The sequence below is a fragment of the Elaeis guineensis genome, chromosome 14 (assembly GCF_000442705.2).
Source record: "Elaeis guineensis isolate ETL-2024a chromosome 14, EG11, whole genome shotgun sequence".
NCBI classification, from domain to species: Eukaryota; Viridiplantae; Streptophyta; class Magnoliopsida; order Arecales; family Arecaceae; genus Elaeis; species Elaeis guineensis.
Genome location: NC_026006.2, coordinates 19,720,472 through 19,740,883, shown reverse-complemented (window position 1 = coordinate 19,740,883; position 20,412 = coordinate 19,720,472). Strand labels below are relative to the sequence as shown.

The 20,412-nt window shown below is 39.9% G+C and overlaps 1 non-coding gene across 1 annotated transcript; it reads left to right on the top strand.

The window, feature by feature from the left end:
• Positions 1-245: 245 nt before the first annotated feature.
• On the top strand, positions 246-354 carry LOC114913165 (small nucleolar RNA R71). Its single transcript, XR_003799196.2, has one exon. It is a non-coding gene; the product is annotated as a small nucleolar RNA R71 (small nucleolar RNA).
• Positions 355-20,412: the final 20,058 nt, after the last annotated feature.

Here is a 20,412-nt window from a genome sequence, read left to right as displayed (position 1 = left end):
CAGCCTTTGGACTAGAGTCTGTTTGCTTGATCTCAAAATTTTTGCCCACTTTTGGTGAGGAATTGATCTTTCGTAGGAAGATAATGAAGCATGATTGATCAATTTTTTTACTCAAAGTTTCAAACAAAGTATAGGCTTCATTCGCACTCTTACTCATGAATACACCTCCACAAGATGCATCTATCATCTATCTATATTGGTCACCTAAACCCTCATATAAAGCTGGAACAATTTGTCACTTAGATAGACCATGGTGTGGGTATTTTCTAAGAAGTCCCTTAAGTCTCTCCCATGATTCATGAATTTGTTCCCCTGAAAGCTGAGCAAATCCAGTGATGGCTCACCTCATGGTGTTGGTTCGACCTATGGGATAAAATTTTTTAAGAAACTCATGCTGCATTTCAGCCCATGTTCGGATCGATCTCCCTATTATGCCAAGCTAGTACTTGGCTTTATCCTTAAGCGAGAAGGAGAATAGGGTCAGTCTAAGTGCATCATCAGTAAAATTTTGAATTTTCATCGTGGAATAAATTTCTAAGAACTCATCTAGATGCTTGTAAGGATCTTCATTGATGTTCTCATAGAAAGATGGGAGCATTTAAATTATGGTCAACTTGATCTCATAATGGCTTGCAGGGATATCAGGTAAGTGGATACAAGTTGATGGGTTATAGGTGAAAGGAATATAATATTTCTTCATCTGCCTAGGTGGTTCTCTAGGGTCTTCAGCCATTAGATTTTCAAGTTTAGCATGGATCAGCCGTTCAATTTCAGGATTAGGTTCAATAGGTCAGGGTAGAAAGATCTCCTACCGTGCATATACCAATGCAAACCCTAATGTGTGATTGAGTTTTTTTTTTTAATAGAGGGAGAAAGGAAAAGAGAAGAGGAAGAAAAAAAGAGAGATTCTAAAGGTGAGAACCTTAAGAAAGTCTTAGACCTAAAGACGAAAGGTGAGAAGAATTAGTTATGGTTAAGTATTAATTGCAATCAATTTAGTAAGCAATTAAACCTAGACATCTATGGATTTCTTAGACCTAACAATTCGATATAAAGTGGCTTAACCTAAATACAAATTAGGTTTGTTCTTACTTCCTTCAACTAGCCAAGTAAGAGGTGGGATCGTGGGGGTCCCCCTATTACTTGCCTTAGACACCAATTGAATTAGTCAGGTAAGCTAACGGAACCAATTAAATAACCACGAGTCCACTTAGGCTAAGCTTTTGTAACCTCTTGCCTTAGGCACCAATTTCAAGGGTGAGTCCAAACTTACTTTGCACTTGACTTCACCACAATACTCAAACTAAACTCAATTGATCCTAGGGGCCAATGTCTACTGAATTTTAATTAGGTTAGGGTTAATGCAGGATGCTGGTTGGTTATTTTTGGACTAAGAAAGGGTGATAAAATCCCCACCTTATCTTACTTTGGGTATTGCCCTTAAATTAATTTGAGAAGAATATGCACAACCAATTTCAAATAAGAGGTTCTATGCAACTAAATTAAATGTATGAAATTAATCAAACTTGAAAGCTTACTTTATTTCCAGCGATCACCAAAAGAAAATCTAAGATGATGAATGCTTCTAAACAATTAAATTTCTACTCTTGTCATGTGATTTTTATTAAATTTATGTGGGTGAATTTTAGGTTAATTTGAAAAAAAATAGCAATTAATATTAAAAAAATACTTAGGGTTAGAGTTAGGATTGATCTCATCAAACAAAATTGGAAGCTTTCTATCTCCCTTTTCTTAAATTTTTTTCTTTTTTTTGTAAAAAGATAAAAAAATAAGAAAGGTTAGTAAGTTATATTTATAAGAAAATCAAAAAAATCAAACATTAAAATTGGTGTCTTCTCCGATAACGGTGCCAAAAATTGATATGATCGCGATGTTGTCGTTAGAACACCATGATTATCAATCTAATTTTGACTTCAATAAAAATTAAAAATACATAGAGAGTAGTGAGTCGGGTTGAATCCATAGAGAAGACAAGATTTTGATTTAAAATTTTTAATTTTATTAAAAAAAATTAAAAAAAAATAATTTAAGTCAAAAAATAAAAATTAAAAGTATAAAAAATATATTCAGTACTAAGATCTACTATTTAGATCCTAACTTCTATTTATAATAAAAATAAATAATAAAAATTTAAAGTACATAAAATAAATTGGTACTAAGATCTACTAACTAGATCATAGCATCTACTTGCAAAAAAATAAAAGACAGAAATTTAAAGTGCAAGAAAATAAATTTTACACTAATTAAAATTGAAATTTAAGTATAAAAAATTTAAAAATAAAATAAAAATAAAATTATAACAAAGATCTATAGTTGATCAGTCTGGCCTCATCAGAAAGATGGTTGATGATCTCTTCTTCTTCTTTCGTACTCTGTGGAGTGAACCGACTTATCTTCTTCTTCTCTTTGGATCTCTAAACCTATCTAATTTTTTTCTATAATTTTTTCTTAGGTTTCTACTGATTTTTTCTGCTTCCAAGACTTATTGCCAAATCTCCTATTTATAGGTAAATTTTTCATCTTTTTTTGGTAGCAAAGGAGTCCTAAAACCCTTAGAAAATGTATTATACTCGTATCATAAATTCCTGACCATTGGATCATCAATGAACCACTCAGATCAGCCCAAAATTCACCATTTAAATCCTTATCAAGGTCAGAATCAATGCTGGTCATTGGATCATGCCTCAGATGAGATCTGGATTGTTGATCAGTGCAAAAAAATCTTTCGCCTGCCCGTAGACCGCATTGTGGACCGCAAACTGTTCCTATGGACCGTGCCCTTGATTCTATAGACTGAGTGGCCAGTCCATCGTGCATCGAAGGTAATAAAAATTATTTTTTAAGATATTTTTACTTCATTTTTGCTCCAATTTTTACCTAAAAAATAGAAAAAAATATGCATTAAATTTTTTAAAATTTTTTTATTATTTTGGTATTTAAATTGCTTAATTAAATCAACATCTATTTTTTATAAATAATACTAATTTTATTTTTTTTAAAATATTTATTTTTGTAAAAAAATTTAATTTATTCATGAAATTAGATTTTTTAGAAGATGTTAGCATCAAAAATTATCAAAAATACCTAAAATAAATATAAAAATATGTCACTTTTTAGTGACCGATTGGATTTCAAATCTAGCCAGCCGTGGATACAGACTCTTGATCTAACCCTAATCTGATCAGATTAGGTCCGCTCAAGAGTCTCAATTAACTAGGACTCTTCCTAATTAATTCTTGAATTAAGCTTTTTTAATTCGAATGAGTCCATAAGTTAACATTGACATCTAGCAACGTGTCATGACTTTTGAAATTTGAGGTTTGGTACATGCATATATGTTTTAAAATTTTATTTTCTAAACATCGCAGTGACACTTTTAATCTGAATTATGCATGCATGAAAATATAAAATCACATGGATCTATCTCATATGCTGAAATTGATATATGCTGAAATTCAGATTGTGATCAAATCACATATCTATTTCGCAATTCTTTTCTTCAAATCTGGATTGGAAAGAGAAGAAGTTCTCTCTTAACTGCATAAGTATCTAGCCTCTACAAGTATCCACTCGGGATCAGCCTGGAATAGTCCTCTATAATCTAAATTTTGATTCTTTCAAAATTTAGCCTGCTAAATTTTAACGAAGCCTGGATTGCGACCAACGCTTGATCTTTCTCCTTGATCTTCTTTTTCTCCTCTTCTCTAGAGTTTCTCCTTGCTTTGTGCTGCTACAAAATACTAGCAACCAGTAAATTATGGGATGCCCAACACCTTGGGCATGGAACTCCTTGGGACTCGCATCCCAAAGGATGGACTTGTAGAATGTCCATGAGAAGAGAAAGGGAGAGGAAGAGAGGGCATGAGGGGCTACTGGTTTAATGCTTTAGGAACCTTAGGGGAGATCCCTTTAAATAGGCACAAGGATTGAATCTTATTCAATCACATAATACAAGTCTTACTTGCATTGAATTTCCTATTAACTTAAGTTATCCAACTTACTTTAGGAGATCTTTTAGGCACCAACAATTAGAGCCCTTGCACCCATAATTAGACACTCTAAAACATATCCAAGAGATGCCCCATAAGAGACTAAAAGCTCTCTAATCAATAGACATGCCCAACTTGATCAAATCAAGGTGGTGCCCAAAAATAACTATCAAAAAAATTAATTAGAGACTTGCACCCTTAATTAATATGATCCATAACTGTAGACACCCAACAATTGGAGTCTCATAAATCTAATTCATATAGGTTATTAGTAGATAATTAAGTTAGAATTATCTTATCAAATAAGTAATCTCAATGAAAGAGAAATTGGGTCCAACCATGTGCTAGCAAGGTTATCATGAACCCAATGGGTTTCTCTAAACCTAATTGACACTTCATAAGCTCAATTACTTATTCCAAGCCTAGTTCTTTTGTTGTGTGACTCCATAGGTTTAATTCTATCTAATAGTGAGATATACAATGATCTCTATCATTGTATCATTGAAACTCTTTTCAATGGATCGAAATAATTTTATTCTAACTCAACAAGGATTGTCGATCCAGAATGATCCTAGAGAGCTCTCACAATCCATCAGTGACACTTAGCAGTATGTAGTGACAACTCAATAGAACTAAAATGAACCTCTAGGTATAGTTAATGTGTGATTCAGTCTCTCTATCGTGAGTCCCGACTAGATGGCAGGTCATGGATAAATCGTCAAACCTCAACATCAGTTATATGATATATTTGATTTGCTCAAGTCTAGTTGTGACTTTTATGAAAACTTCTTTCCATCAATCGTACTACTATGGCCATAGATTCTTGAACTTAGCCTTTTCAATCCCATAGGACTACTCCTCTCTATCAAGTTCGATAAATCCTGTCTTGATGCGCATCTCACTCTTACAGTGGACCAACTATCACTAACATCTACTACAAGGGCTCATTGAGATCCTTGTTTATGTGTCAGTCAAACTTCAACAGCCTTACTGTGAGTAGCAGTACCATCTCAAGTCAAAAGATCAGTCACACAATTACAGCATCGAGACAATCACTGATGATTGAATAGAAATTCAAGTGATCTCTTGTATGGTCACCCTCGGTACTAGTTGTTCTCTAACAACCACCTGCACTCATCGTCCTGTGTCTCTACACAGTAGATCAAAGACTCATCTATCTCAAGAAAAATGATTTATATGTCAGTCTATCCAGATCTATCACCATCCGCATGATGATCCTATGATCAGGAGCATTTAGGAATTAAATATATATCTCTAATTCTCAATACTTTGAGAATATATATAGAAACTAATTTTATAGATGATTCAAGGACACATCACACTTGAATGAAAAAAAAAATTACTCTTTTATTGATCATATCAAATATTAAGTATAAAATTATGCTTTAGAATTATTACAATGTATCAGCCATATTGGCTTTTAGGACATACGTCTAACAATCTTCCACTTGGACTAAAACCAATTGGCCACAAATCTAAGTCTCATCTTCTCCAGGTGGACTTCTATTTCGGTTGGCTCAATTGCTTAGTCAGCGGATCTGTCACGTTATCCGTGGAGTCTATTCTTCGCACCTCGATATATTTTTTTCGAAGTAGTTGTGTATGATATGCAAATGCCGCTCAATGTGCTTAAACTTTTGATGAGATCTCGGCTCCTTAGCAAGTGCTATGGCTCTATTGTTGTCGCAATACAACGGTATGACATCCGATGTCATAACCCAAGTTTCACAATGAACTTTTTGAACCAGAAGTATTCTTTTGTAGTATCTGAAGCAGTGACATACTCAGCCTCCATAGTCGAATCCGCTACGATGGATTGCTTGGAACTCTTTCAACTAACTGCACCACTATTACAAATGAACACATATCTTGATGTAGACTTTCTATTATCAGGATCAGACATGAAGTCTGAGTCATTATAGTCCTCGACTCACAACTCAGAATTACCTCCAAAGACTAAGAACAAATTCTTAGTCCTTCTTAAGTCCTTAAGGATATTCTTCATAACAATCTAGTACTCCCCACTAAGATTCGATTGATATCTGCTCGTGACACTCATGGTAAGGGCAATATCAGGTCGAGTACATAGCATGGTGTACATGAGGCTTCTTATCACAGAAGCATAAGAAATCTTACTCATATGCTGCACCTTCTCAGATGTGATCGGACACATCATCTTGGAGAGACTAATGAAGGAATCAGATCTAAGATTTTAGGGTTAGATCTTGAAACTTTTTCAAGATCAGGCAGCGGAAGACTAAAATAAATTAAAATTTATCTTATAAAATTAAAGAATCCCTAGATCTAAGATCCTATTACATAATTATTACATGATATTAAATTAAAAATTAAAATATAAAGAGCAAGAACTATATATTGATCATATCAACATGTTTCCATGCTACATCTAATATATATATAATATAATAGATCAGATCTATTACCTTGTAAGTTAGACATTCTAACTTTGCTGATCCAAGCTTGAGGATGATGTTGCGAGCCGCACACATGTCCAGCCTCTAGGAGTCATCCACACGAGCCCATGAATCACGATCAGAAGTCCTGATCCAGGAAATCAGCATAGTATGCTAGTACTATGCTGATCCTTCTTGGATGGTCAATCAGATGCCTCCTTCTTCTTGATTTGGACTCTTCCAAAGATGAGAAGTAGGAGAAAAAGTTTTAAATGTGAGACACTTTTAGAAAACTCACAGATGGAGGAAGAAAAAAGGTGAACACAGCAACCCTAGAAGAAGACCCTCTTCTTCTTCTCTTTGCTCTAACCAAGACACAGTTTTGTGTCTATTATATCTCCACACCCCAACACTCTTTCTCCCTGATTTTCACATGCCCTAAAGATATCTCAATGCTCTATAATCCAAAAAAATATCAAGAAAAAATTCATCTTAAATAAAGAGATATGAAGAATCCTTGTCTAGGTCAAATACCTAGTCAAGAAAAATCCAAACAGGGCAAGACAAGGGGTGCCCAACTCTTGGGTGCCCCCTCCTTCTTTTTCTACCATGGACCACTAAAAAAGGGTGCACAATATGTGCCATAAAATCCATAAAAATCTCAAAAAAAAATTGGATAAAATCAGTACCATAAGAAAAGAGTTTTGGTTTTCTAAAATTCTATCTCATAGAATTTGAAATCCAAACAAATTCCTACTTTGACTTGGTCCACAACCACATTCCATGTAAGAGAGAAAGAGTGGAAAGCTTTGGGCATGTGTGAAGGCTTGGGAGAGAAAGTGTTGTCACACAAAATAAGAGAGAGTGGGCATGGGGGGCTTAGGTGGTGCAAGGTGGAATCCTAGCCTTGCTAGGATTCAATCTTTAACTTGTTCAAATTTGATTTCTCAAACCAAATCAAATCAAAATCAAATCAATCAAATTAAAATAAATTTTAATCTAATTAAAAATTTAATTTAATCAGATTAAATTAAATTTAAATCTAATTTAACTTTTTAATCAAATTAAAAATTAGGTTGATCCAAGTCTTAATTGAACTAGGACTAGTTTTTTCTTACACTTGGCTTATCCAATAAATCAATTGGACTTGATCCAATCAAGCACAAACCAAATTTAATTAAATCATATTCAATTAGACTTAATCTCAGCTCATTGGCTTAATAAAATTAAGCCAATTAGCAATCGAATTGCTAATCGATCCTCCTGCAACACTTGCATTAGGTTAAATGTCAATTGTATTGATCGTTTAACCCTAGAATGATTCTTAATCATTGATCAACCATTCGATTGGATCATAAATTCTAATATATGTGACCTCATAGGTCTGAACCTAAGTTGGTAGTATAAAAATAAATTTCTACACCAATCAAAGTGACCATCTAGCAATGGTACCCGATGGTCGGATAGGTCGAATTTGTAGAATAACATCCTTAGAATCCATACAAATATAGTTTCCATATAATTCATCCCCTTGACCAAAATGCTCATAGGACACCTCAGAGTTTAACTATCAACTCTGATTAGGTTGTCCATATTGTATTTCAAAATATCAAATCTATCTGATGGATTATCCTTGCCAAGGTTTTACTAAATTGAAATACAGTGACTCATTCTTCTCTAACTCTTGGAGTGGTCAATCCCATCTTGATCACACTCCGACTTCGTAAGTACTTGACTGTCCCCAGAAGCCTTCCGTCACTAAATTAAAAATTCAGTTAGTCTAGTATCAAAGCATAATGAGTTGCTTGCAAGTCACTGAGGTGATCTCAGGTCTAAAGGACACTTATATCTATATCCCATCAGAGACATTCTCAACAGCAGAATGCTCTAAAGTTGATCACGTTCAATGACGATGTACCCTTACATCTCACCTATATACCATACCAGTGTCTCCACACTCTTTGGTTAAGAGGACAACCAATTCATGTGGCCTACAGCGACCTATGCTCGATAGAAGCTGTCGTCCTTATTAACAACCCATCATTTGGTCGTGAACAGTTTTAAGGACTAATCGATAAATCCTCTCTTTATCGAACCTAAATAGTTCTAAGGACTTCATCACAACAACGGAGTTCATTAGAAGATGAAAACTTATGATGAAAATATCAAAAATATATTTTATTTATTAATAAATCAATTACAACATAAGGTTGCTCAACCGTTAATAGGTTGACGATTGACTTTTGGGACAATTTTCCAACAACTCTCACTTGTCCTAAAGCCACTCAGCATAGTATCTAATATCCATCTTCGACTTGTGGTTGTCGAACTCCTTTATCGCCATAACTTTAGTGAAGGGGTCGGCCAGATTCTTCTTTTCGTCGATCTCCCGGACCCGATGGAAGCGGCATAAAATATGCTTCGTTCGTTGGTGTGCTTTGGGTTCCTTTGTCTGAGCTATGGCACCAGTGCTGTCACAGTAGAGCAAGATCGGACCATCGAGGGAGGGTGCTACTCCAAGCTTGGTGATGAATTTTTTCAGCCACACAGCTTCCTTCACGACATCCGATGCTGTGATATACTCTGCCTCACAAACAGAGTCTGCCATAATATACTGCTTGAAACTCTTCCAGCAGATGGCTCCACCATTCAGAGTAAAGATATAACCCGACACGCTTCTGCTGTCATCATGATCAGATTGAAAGTTGGAGTCTGTGAACCCCACAAGTTTCAGATCTGACTCGCCATAAACCATCCATTGGTCCTTAGTATTTCTGAAATACTTAAGGATGGCTTTAACCACTTTTCAGTAGTTTTCTCTAGGATCAGATTGGTATCTACTCATTACTCCTAGTGAGTATGCCATATCTGATCTTGTACATGTCATGGCGTACATGATAGATCCCATGATTGAAGTATATGGGACTCTACTCATACGCTCTCTCTCTTCAAGAGTTGTCAAACAATCCTTCTTAGAGAGAGAAATTTCATGGTCTATCGGTAGATAGCCCTTCTTAGAATTCTTCATGCTGAACCTCTTCAGCATAGTGTCTATGTACATGGACTGAGATAACCCAAGCATCTTTTTAGATCTATCTCTATAGATCTTCATCCCTAGGATGTAGGATGCTTCACCCAAGTCTTTCATGGAGAACTGCGATGACAATCAAATTTTTATTCCCTATAGTGTGGAGATGTTATTCTCGATTAAGAGAATGTCATCCACATACAAGATAAGGAATACCACAACTAGACCATTTGCTTATTTATAGATGTAGAGCTCTTCTCCATTCTTAATGAAGCTTTACATTTTGATCACTTTATCAAAATGTATGTTCCAACTCTGAGAAGCATGCTTCAATCCATAAATGGATCTCTGAAGCTTGCACACCTTAGACTTATCTATGGATGTAAACTCCTCAGATTGTATCATATACACCTCTTCGGTCAGCTCTCCATTCAGGAAAATTGTCTTTACATCCATCTGCCAGATCTCATAATCCAGATGGACAGCTATTGCAAGCATTATCCGAATAGATTTGAGCATTGCCACAGGGGAGAACGTCTCGTTATAATCAATACCATAATATTGACGATACCCCTTGGCAACCAGATGGGCTTTATAGATCTCCACCTTTCCATCTGTGCCTCTCTTCCTTTTGAAGACCCATTTATACCCAATGGGTTTAACCCCTTCAGGTGGGTCAACCAATGTCCATACATCGTTGACCTTCATGGACTCCATTTCGAATTTCATGGCTTCAAGCCATTTTTTGAAATCAGATCTCTGCATTGCATCCATATAGGTGATCAGATCCTCATCATTCTCATCGAGTTCGATGGGATCATCATCTCAGATCAAAAAACTATAGTATCTATCCAGCTGATGCGGTACTCTACCGGATCGCTTTAATGGTGCAGGTATATTGAGCTTCGGATCTGATCTAATCAAATCTGACTCAGGTTCAGCTATTGGTATCGGCCCTTCTTCCTGTTGAACTTCATCAAGTTCAACCTTAGAGGCAACGGTTCCTTCATCAAGAAACTTCTTTTCTAAAAAGGTTGCCTTAAGGATGACGAACACCTTTTGTTCATCAGCATGGTAGAAAAAATATCTTTTGGTCTCTTTTGGGTACCCTATGAATGTGTATTTATCAGACCTAGGTCCAAGTTTATCTATAATTAACCATTTGACATAGACCGGACACCCCCAGATCCTAAGGTGTGAAAGTGTTGGCTTACGTCCTGTCCATATCTCATATGGAGTCTTAATTACAGACTTACTTGAAACCTTATTTAACAAATAACAGATCGATTTGAGTGCATATCCCCAAAAGAATATTGGCAAGCTGGCAAAACTCATCATGGATCGGACTATGTCTAACAGAGTCCGATTTCTTCTTTCAGACAAACCATTATGCTGTGGTGTTCCTGGAAGAGTCCATTGGGAGAGAATCCCATTCTCTCCTAGATATGTGAGAAACTCACCAGAAAGATATTCTCCTCCTCGGTTAGATCGAAGAGTTTTAATACTCTTCCCAGTTTATTTTTTTACTTCACTTCAGAATTGTTTGAACATTTCAAATGAGTCCGACTTATGTTTCATCAGATAGACATATCCATATCTGGATAGATCATCCATGAAAGTGATGAAGTAGAAATATCCACCTTTAGCACTTGTGCTCATGGGCCCGCATACATCAGTATGTACTAGGCCCAAGAGCTCAGTAGCTCTCTCACCTTTTTCAGTAAAAGGTGACTTGATCATTTTACCAAGAAGACAGGACTCACAGATTAGAAGTGATTCACAATCACTGACTTCGAGGATTCCCTCTTGAGTCAACCTGTTTATCCTGTTCTTGTTTATATGACCTAGCCTACAGTGCCATAAGTAGATATCTGATACACTATCTAATCTAGGGTGCTTGCCAATAGAATAGACTACGTTAACAGATTATGATAACATATACACACCATTGTTCAAATATCCACAAAAAATAGTAACACTATTCATAATGATATTACATATTTATTTCTTTATTGAAATTTCATAATCATTTTTGGCTAGAAGGCCTACAGAAATAATATTTAAAAAAAAATTGAGACAGAAATGACAATCATTAAGAATAACGGTATGGGACTCAAATACAAGTTTCAAGATTCCTAATGCTAGAACTGAAATTGATCTTTCATCTCCAATGTTCAAGAACCTCTCACTTTGCTCGAATCTCCTACTAACCTGCAACCCCTACAATGAATTGCAAATATGGTAAGGGCTATCGGTATCCAATACCCAGTCAGTTATATCACAAATAGAGAAATTAGAAGGAGTAATCATATAAATACCTTGTCCAGCAATAGCTTGCTTCTTTCTCTGTCTGTTCGGATCTAGGGAGGCAATATATTGAGGACAGTTCCTCTTCCAGTGCCCCCGCTTCTTGCAAAAGAAGCATTCAATTTGACTCTTATCAGGCTTGATCTTTCTGATCTGGCCCTGCACTGATATCTCAACCTTAACTTGCACCTTCTTCACTTTCTTCTTCTTGTTCTTCTTCCCTTTCTTAAAGGATCGAGAACCAGAAGATGAACCTCCCACTAAGTTCACCAACTCCTTGTGGAGTTGGTGATCCTTCTCAAAGTTCTGAAGCAACCCTAGTAACCCGTGGTAGTTTACTTCAGGCTTTGTCATTCTATAATGAGTGAGAAATGGGAGATAAGACTTGGGCAGCAAGTTCAGTATTACATCTTTCCCAAGCTGCTCATGCAAGGAAAAGCCGAGCTTGCTCAAACGCTCCATCAGCTCAATCATGTATAATACATGATCAGTGACAGAGGCACCATCCCGTATTTTAGCGTTGAAGATGGCATAACTAGTCTTGTGCCTCTCCACGTCATCGGATGTGCCAAAGGTATCCTCCAACACTTGAAGCATGTCCTTTGGCTAAGTCATCTCAAATCTGTGATTGAACTCATTGCTCAGGTAGCCAGCATGATGCAGCGCACCATGATCTGATCATTGAGCCACTTCTGGTAAGTGTCTCTGACTGTTTTATGTACATTGTATTGAAGCACAATCCCAGATCCTCCCACGGACCTTGGGTGCAGCGGAACCAGCAACGAACAAATCTGGAGACTTCTGGACTCGATCGAAGGCCCTTGACGAAATCAGCCTGGTTGCTGTCTTCTTCATCAGCCTTTCGTTCTAGATGAAGAACGCCTCTAAGATCACCTCTAAAAAATTTAAGATCTGGTACCCAACCAGATCAGGCCTGGACCGAGGTCTTTCAATTCATAGATCTCGAATCAGAATATTCTAGATAGGAAAGAAGGTAGATAGAACCAGACCTTACAGATCTGTCCTGCTGCAACCTTTCCTGTAGATCTGTTGATGGAGATCTCATCCGTACCTCAAACGACCTCAGATCAACTTCAGATCTGAGAGGAACTTGTATCAACCTTGTAGCAAGAGATTTCAAGTTCTGGACCTGATGTTTGGATAGCTGCAAGAGAGGGAGAGGCAATATGGTTGGCGGCACAAAGGGGGAGGGGCTCAAAACCCTAGTGCCTCCCCTGCTTTTCCTGCCTTCTATGGACCTAGCGGCAAGAAACCCTAGGGTTTCTTGCTCCTAGGGCATGGAGAATAGCTGAAGAGAGAGGGAGAAGAGAGAGAGAGACTTGGAAGAAAGGGTTTTCATATTTCTTGGCTTAATCAAGCCTATACAGTGCGTGTATATATAAACACAGGGTCAAGTGACCCAAACCCAAAACTCCCTTGACCAACTCTATGGGAGATTAGGTTAACCCAAGCCCATGTACACCCATGACTTGACCTAATCTCACCTATCCGGGGCCCAGACCTGGCCCATAAAGAGTTGGTCCCTTGAGGCCCACATAACCAGACCTCAAGAATCCGAAAGGCCCACAGCCTTTCAACCTAGGGCCCAACTAGCCCTAGAGCCTCCATGAAGCCCTCATGAATGATGGACCTTGGCCTTAGCCTTGGTCTCCTGGGCCTTGGGCACACCACCTAGATCACAACAATCTCCACTTTGGTGTCCCAAGGCCTCAACCAGCTCCACTCTATCCATCAGCCGAATCAGCTCAACACATCTTTAAAAGCTATCCCGTGGAAGTACCTTCGTAAGTGCATCAGCTGGGTTCTTCTTGGTGTGTACCTTTACCAGCTCCATCTCATCATCCTCCACAAGCTCCCTGATCCGATGATACCGAATGTCAATGTGCTTTGTCCTTGCATGATAGACTGAGTTCTGTGCTAATAGAAGTACACTCTGGTTGTCACAGTGCACTCTAATGGCCTCCTGAGTAAGGCCCATCTCCGTCAACAAACCCTTCAGCCAAATTGCCTCCTTAGCTGCTTCTGTCAGCCCGATGTATTCTGCCTCTGTAGTGGATAGGGCTGTGATAGGCTGCAAACTCGATCTCCAAGAAATAGGACCTCCATACAGGCTAAAGATGAAGCCTGTCGTAGACCTTCGAGTATCCATATCTCCATCGAAGTCTGCATCTACATAACCACCAATCAGCCCCTGAGCCTCCCTGGACATGTCAGAGTATCCCACTGCACCTCCTCACTGTTCGTAGCAGATGCCAACTCCAACTGAACCCGTCAGGTATCTGAATATTCACTTCAGAGCTCTCCAGTACTCCCTGCCAGGCTGCGCCATGAACCTGCTAACCGGACTCACTGCATGAGCGATGTCTGGCCTACAATAGACCATCGCATACATCAAGCTCCCAACTCCTGAAGCATAAGGAACCATCTCCATCTCCTGAGCCTCCACCTCAGTCTGTGGTGCCATGGTCTTCGAGAGTCTGAAGTGACTGGCAAGTGGCAGCTCCACCAGCTTTGCTCCCTTCATCCCAAACCTCTCTAAGACCTTCTGTATGTAGCCCCCCTGAGATAGATGCAGCACCCTCCGGGCTCGGTCTTTGAAAATCTCCATGCCTAGGATCTTCCTTGCAGGGCCCAAATCCTTCATCTCAAACTTCCGAGATAAGGATGCCTTCAAATCCTGCACAACCTTCTTACTCTTGCATGCTATAAGCATGTCATCCACATACAAGAGTAGGAACATCCTAGAACCATCCTCAAGAGACTGAACATAAACACAGAGATCAAACTCGCACCTGGAAAGTCCAATGCTGCGCACATAGGAGTCGAACCACTTGTACCATTGCCTCGATGACTGCTTCAGCCCGTACAGCGACTTCTACAACAAACAAACCTTTCCCTCTGATCCTGGATCCCTGAAATCGGGTGGCTGCTCCATGTAAATCCTCTCCTCCAAATACCCATGGAGGAACGCCGTCTTGACATCCATCTGCTCCAGCTCTAAATCCTGAGCTGCTACAATGCTCAGCAACACTCTGATAGAAGTATGTCTGACGATGGGAGAGAAGACCTCGCTGAAGTCGATGCCTTCCTTCTGGGAGTATCCCTTGGCCACTAACCTCGCCTTGAATCTGATACTTCCCTGCTCTGAAGACCCTTCCTTGCGACTGTAGACCCATTTGCAGCCAATGGGCCTCTTCCCCTATGGCAACTGCACCAATCACCACGTCGGGTTCTGGTGGAGAGACTGCATCTCCTCGGACATCGCCTGGACCCACCACTCTCTGTCCTGGCTCTCAATAGCCTCCTGATATATATATGGGTCTCCATTTACTGTCACCAGGGCATACGATAGCATCTCCTCGAAGCCATATCGGTCTGGTTGCCTGATGGTCCTCTTGGGCTTGTGTAGGGCAACACCGATATCAGTCCTCGGTCCAGCTTGCTCCTGCTGGACCTCTCCACCTCGATCATCCATCCGAGTCCTCTCCACCTATGGAGACACCTTAGGTAGGTACTCCACTTGAATGTCATGTCCTCCAGTAGTACCAGCAAGAGGTAAAATCAAAGAGGTAAGCTGTCCAGCAGTGCCCTGCTGGACCTCCTCCTGCTCCTGCTGTTCCTCCATGCCTGCTCGCCTCCGTAGGACTGACTCCTCATCAAAAGTCACATCCCGATTAATGATGACCTTCTTTTTCAAGGGATCCCATAGCCTGTATCCTTTAACTCCTCGCGGATAGCCTAGAAACACCATCTTGCATGATCTGGCGTCTAGCTTGCTCCGCTCACCAGCTCCAATGTGCACATAGGCCGTGCACCCAAATACCCGTAGATGGCCCAGCCCAACTATCATCCCAGACCACACCTCCTCTGGAAGCCTGCTATCCAACCTGGTGTGAGGTGATCGATTGACCAAGTAACCCACTGCATCAACTGTGTCAACCCAAAATGCCTTTGGAAGCCCTGCCTGCAGCCTCATGCATCGTGCCTTTTTCAGAAGTATTCTGTTCATCCTCTCGGCCACCCCATTTTGCTGTGGAGTCCCCTTAACTGATAAGTATCTCCTGATCCCACACTCCTCACAGTAATCCTGGAACTCTCTGTTGGTGTAGTCCCTGCCATTGTCTGACCTCAGACACTCACGCTCCTCCCCTGCTCCTTCTCCACCTCAGCTCTTCAGATCTTGAACTTGGTGAAGACCTATGACTTCTCTCTCATGAAGTAAATCCAGAGTTTCCTTGAGAAATCATCAATCAGGGTCATGAAGTATCTGGCCCCATTCCTAGCTGAAACTGGGGCTGGTCCCCACACATCCGTGTGTACTAACTCCAGAAGGGCTGCACTGCGGGTTGTACTGATGTTGAACTGAACTCTCCTCTGCTTTTCCATCTGGCAAGGCTCACAGATCTCTCCTATAGCACCATCCTCCAGATCAGAGATGAGTCCTCTCCTGCTCAACTCCCTCAGCCCCTTGTCACCCATGTGGCCTAGGCGGTAGTGCCACATCCTGTAAGCCCCCTGCTGGTCCTGTGCTGCAGCTGCTGCATCAGACTCTTCGGTCACCACAGATTCCTCCATGCGATAGAGATTATTGTCCAACCTCCTGCCTCTCATCACTACCATAGCTCCATTGGAGATGTTTAATACTCCGCTTCTAGTCCTACTGCTGAAGCTGTATCCACTGCGCTCCAAGTAGCCTAGTAACACTAGATTCTTTTCCAGCTTCGGGACGTGCTTTACATTTGTCAATGTCCTCACAATCCCATCAAATATCCTCACCCTGACTGTCCCTATCCCAGCCACCTTGCAAGGATGATTGTCGCCTAGAGTCACTGATCCCTCATCTGTCTTGGTGTATGTCGCATACCAAGACCTGTGTAGTGTGTAGTGATGTGAGCATGCAGAGTCTAGTGTCCACTCCTTAGTGTAATGTCTGTGACCATCTGATACCACAAGTAGATCATCCTCCACCTGCTGCCCAGCAACTGCACTCACTGATTCTGAGCCACTTCTTTCTCCCTTCTTGCTCTTCCATAGTGGACATTCTCGCTTGAAGTGCCCGAACTCGTTGCACTTGAAGCATTTCATCTCTTTCTTTCCCTTCCTGGACTTGGACCGCCCCCTGCACTTGCTTCTGCCTCTGCCTCTATCTGTCCTCTCCCCTACTGCCAAACCCTCCTGGGGAGCCCAATTTCTGGTCAACTTTTTCCTTTGCTCATTAGACCTCAGCACCGAGACCATGTCCTCATATTCCACAGTCTCCTTGCCGTAGAGCAGTGTAGTCACCAAAGAGTCATATGATCCTGGCAGCGAACACAAAAGCAACAGGGACTTGTCCTCCTCATCCAGCTTCACCCTGATATTCATCAACTCCATGCACAACTGGTCGAACCTCTGAATGTGGCCAATCACATCAGATCCCTCCTGCATCCGAAGACTATACAACCTCTTCTTCAGCATTAGCTTGTTGCACATATTCTTCCTCATATACATGGTGTGCAACTTCGACCAAAGGCCCTTTGGGGTCTTTTCTTCCAGCACCGAATACAATGCCGCATCCACCAAACATCCTCTGATCACTGAGCATGCTTTCTTCTCCAACGATGCCCACTGTCTATCTGTCATTCCCTCAGGCTTCTCATCCAAAGCCTGATCCAGATCTGCTTGCACCAGAAGATCCTCCACCCGGATTTTTCACATAGAAAAATTTTTCTTGCCATCAAACTTCTCAAAATCAACCTTCATATTACTGTCCATGACTGGATTCAAACCAAACAAGCAATATAAAATCAAGAAGTGTAGAATATACCTTGATGGTACCTTGCTGAAAATTTTCAGCACTTAGGATCTTTAACTTCTCATGCTTGGAACCGCTTCCTCACCACCGTAGCTCTGATACCAACTATTGAAGCATGATCCTGGCTCCTCCCACGAACCTTGGGTGCAGCAAAACTAGCAACGAACAAATCTGAAGACTTCTGGACTCGATCGAAGGCCCTTGATGAAATCAGCCTGGTTGTTGTCTTCTTCGTCAGCCTTTTGTTCCAGATGAAGAATGCCTCTAAGATCACCTCTAAAAATTCCAAGATCTAGTACCCAACCAGATCAGACCTGGAGCGAGGTCTTTCAATTTGTAGATCTTAAATCAGGATATTATAGATAGGGAAGAAGGTAGATAGAACCAGACCTTACAGATTTGTCCTGCTGCAGCCTTTCCTGTAGATCTGTTGATGGAGATCTCACCCGCACCTCAAACGATCTCAGATCAACTCCAGATCTGAGAGAAACTTGTACCAACCTTGTAGCAAGAGATTCCAAGTCCTGGACCTGATGTTTGGGTGGCTGCAAGAGAGGGAGAGGCAATATGGTTGGCGGTACAAAGGGGGAGGGGCTCAAAACCCTAGCGCCTCCCCTACTTTTCCTGCCTTCTATGGACCTGGCGGCAAGAAACCCTAAGGTTTCTTGCTCCTAGGGCATGGAGAATAGCTGAAGAGAGAGGGAGAAGAGAGAGAGAGACTTGGGAGAAAGGGTTTTCGTATTTCTTGGCTTAATCAAACCTATACAGTGCATGTATATATAAACACAGGATCAAGTGACCCAAACCCAAAACTCCCTTGACCAACTCTATGGGAGATTAGGTTAACCCAAGCCCATGTACACCCATGACTCGACCTAATCTCACCTATCCTAGGCCCAGACCTAGCCCATAAAGAGTTGGTCCCTTGAGGCCCACATAACCTAGACCTCAAGAACCCGAAAGGCCCACAGCCTTTCAACCTAGGGCCCAACTAGCCCTAGAGCCTCCATGAAGCCCTCATGAATGATGGACCTTGGCCTTAGCCTTGATCCCCTGGGCCTTGGGCACACCACCTGGATCATAACACATTGACAGCTGGCTCCTTAGGTGCAGGATCCGTTATCACATATACGATCCATTCATGCTCCAAGTCTATCTTCAACTTTCGATACTAGCTATCGAAGTTGGGTCCTACCAACTTATCATTGTCTAACAATGATCGGAGTGATAGGAAAGTGGCCATATCTGCACAAAAAAAATTATAACCTAATTAGTAATTGATTCATTAAATCTAAAGATTTGGACTTTAATCAAAAAAATTCTCCCACTATTTTGTTCAAATTGGTAGCTTCTACCTCCAATTTGAAGAATTATCCTAATTTCTTAGTGGGTATTAGAATCCACTTAGATTGCACACAAGCCCAACTTTGGTTGGCCAACCTATGTACATCTAAGTGTAGGTTCATAACCAATTGTTTCTCTAAACAATTTCTAGTAAATTAAATTTTGCCCCAGTCCCTAATCAGTAGGCTTTGGCCTCCACTGAAAAGGTCTGGTTAGGTCCCACCATTAACATGACCATACTTGATCCATTTAGCCAATGAATGATTAGGCCCAACTTTGGTTGGCTAACCTAACCACCATTTAGAAAGATACAGTCAAGAAATCATATTATGAATGACAATTCCATCAGCCGATAAGCACCGGCCTTTGGGCCTCCAATGATTATCTAACTGATGGACCCATTATCATCCACTTAATGGGGGCTATGATCTACTTATCACCATAACTATTTTATTTTAAGTACCTAATAATTTTAGAATATTTAATTAATTTATAAGAAAAGGTCAGATGAACCAGCTTATCATGATCCTCCCACTGGCTTTACCAAGTCAGCTTAAGGGAGACCATTTAAAAGGGTTGGTCTAGGAGCACCTAAATCAATCACACTGATTTACCTAGCTGACATGGGTAAGCTCGAATAGTCAAGTGATCCGATCAAAATATAATTTCACCAAAAGGCTAGGTAAGTTCGATCGGTGGGAGGGTCTGCCAAAGCTTGCCTTAGACACCATCAGAAATGGTCAGGTAAGCAGGCTGCCAATTAAAAACCATCGATCTGATTTATCTTAGACACCAACTTGTTTAATTAGTTTCGATTAGATCAACCTAACAGTTCGTACTAGACCGCTTAGCCAAGAATCAAGTCCATTTGGTTCTCATTAAAGATATGGACTTGACCAACTACAACTATTATAATTGATCTAGAGAATCCTTGACCTAATCTAAGACAATAATTGATTAGATTTAGTCAATTCTCTAATCAAATCCATCTTTAATCTAACCTTAGGTCTAACCTAATTAATGGACCTAATTCCCACTAATCCATTAACCCAATGTGTTATGATTTGTGGCTTAGGTTCTTCAATTCACAATCCTAGAATCTAATCAAATAACTTCTTAATTTTCAATTAAGTTTTGGACTGAGGGTTGGGGTTCGGCTTTTCGAAAATAATTTTTATATTTGTAAAATATTTTTACAATATGGTTCTAACCAACCAAGTTGCATGTTTGATTCATAATCAAAATGCAAGTAAAAAAAGCATGAAACTACTTTAGATCTAATCTAAACAGGTTCATATAATTGAAATAATTTTTACTTTAAACTGCGCAAATTTTCTAGACAAATATATGATGGTTCTGTGCATGAAAATTATTAACAAAAAAATTTTATTTTATATTTAAATATTTTTTAAATCTAATAAATTATAAATTTAATCTAAATCATATCTAACAAATTTATGATTAAAGATAGAT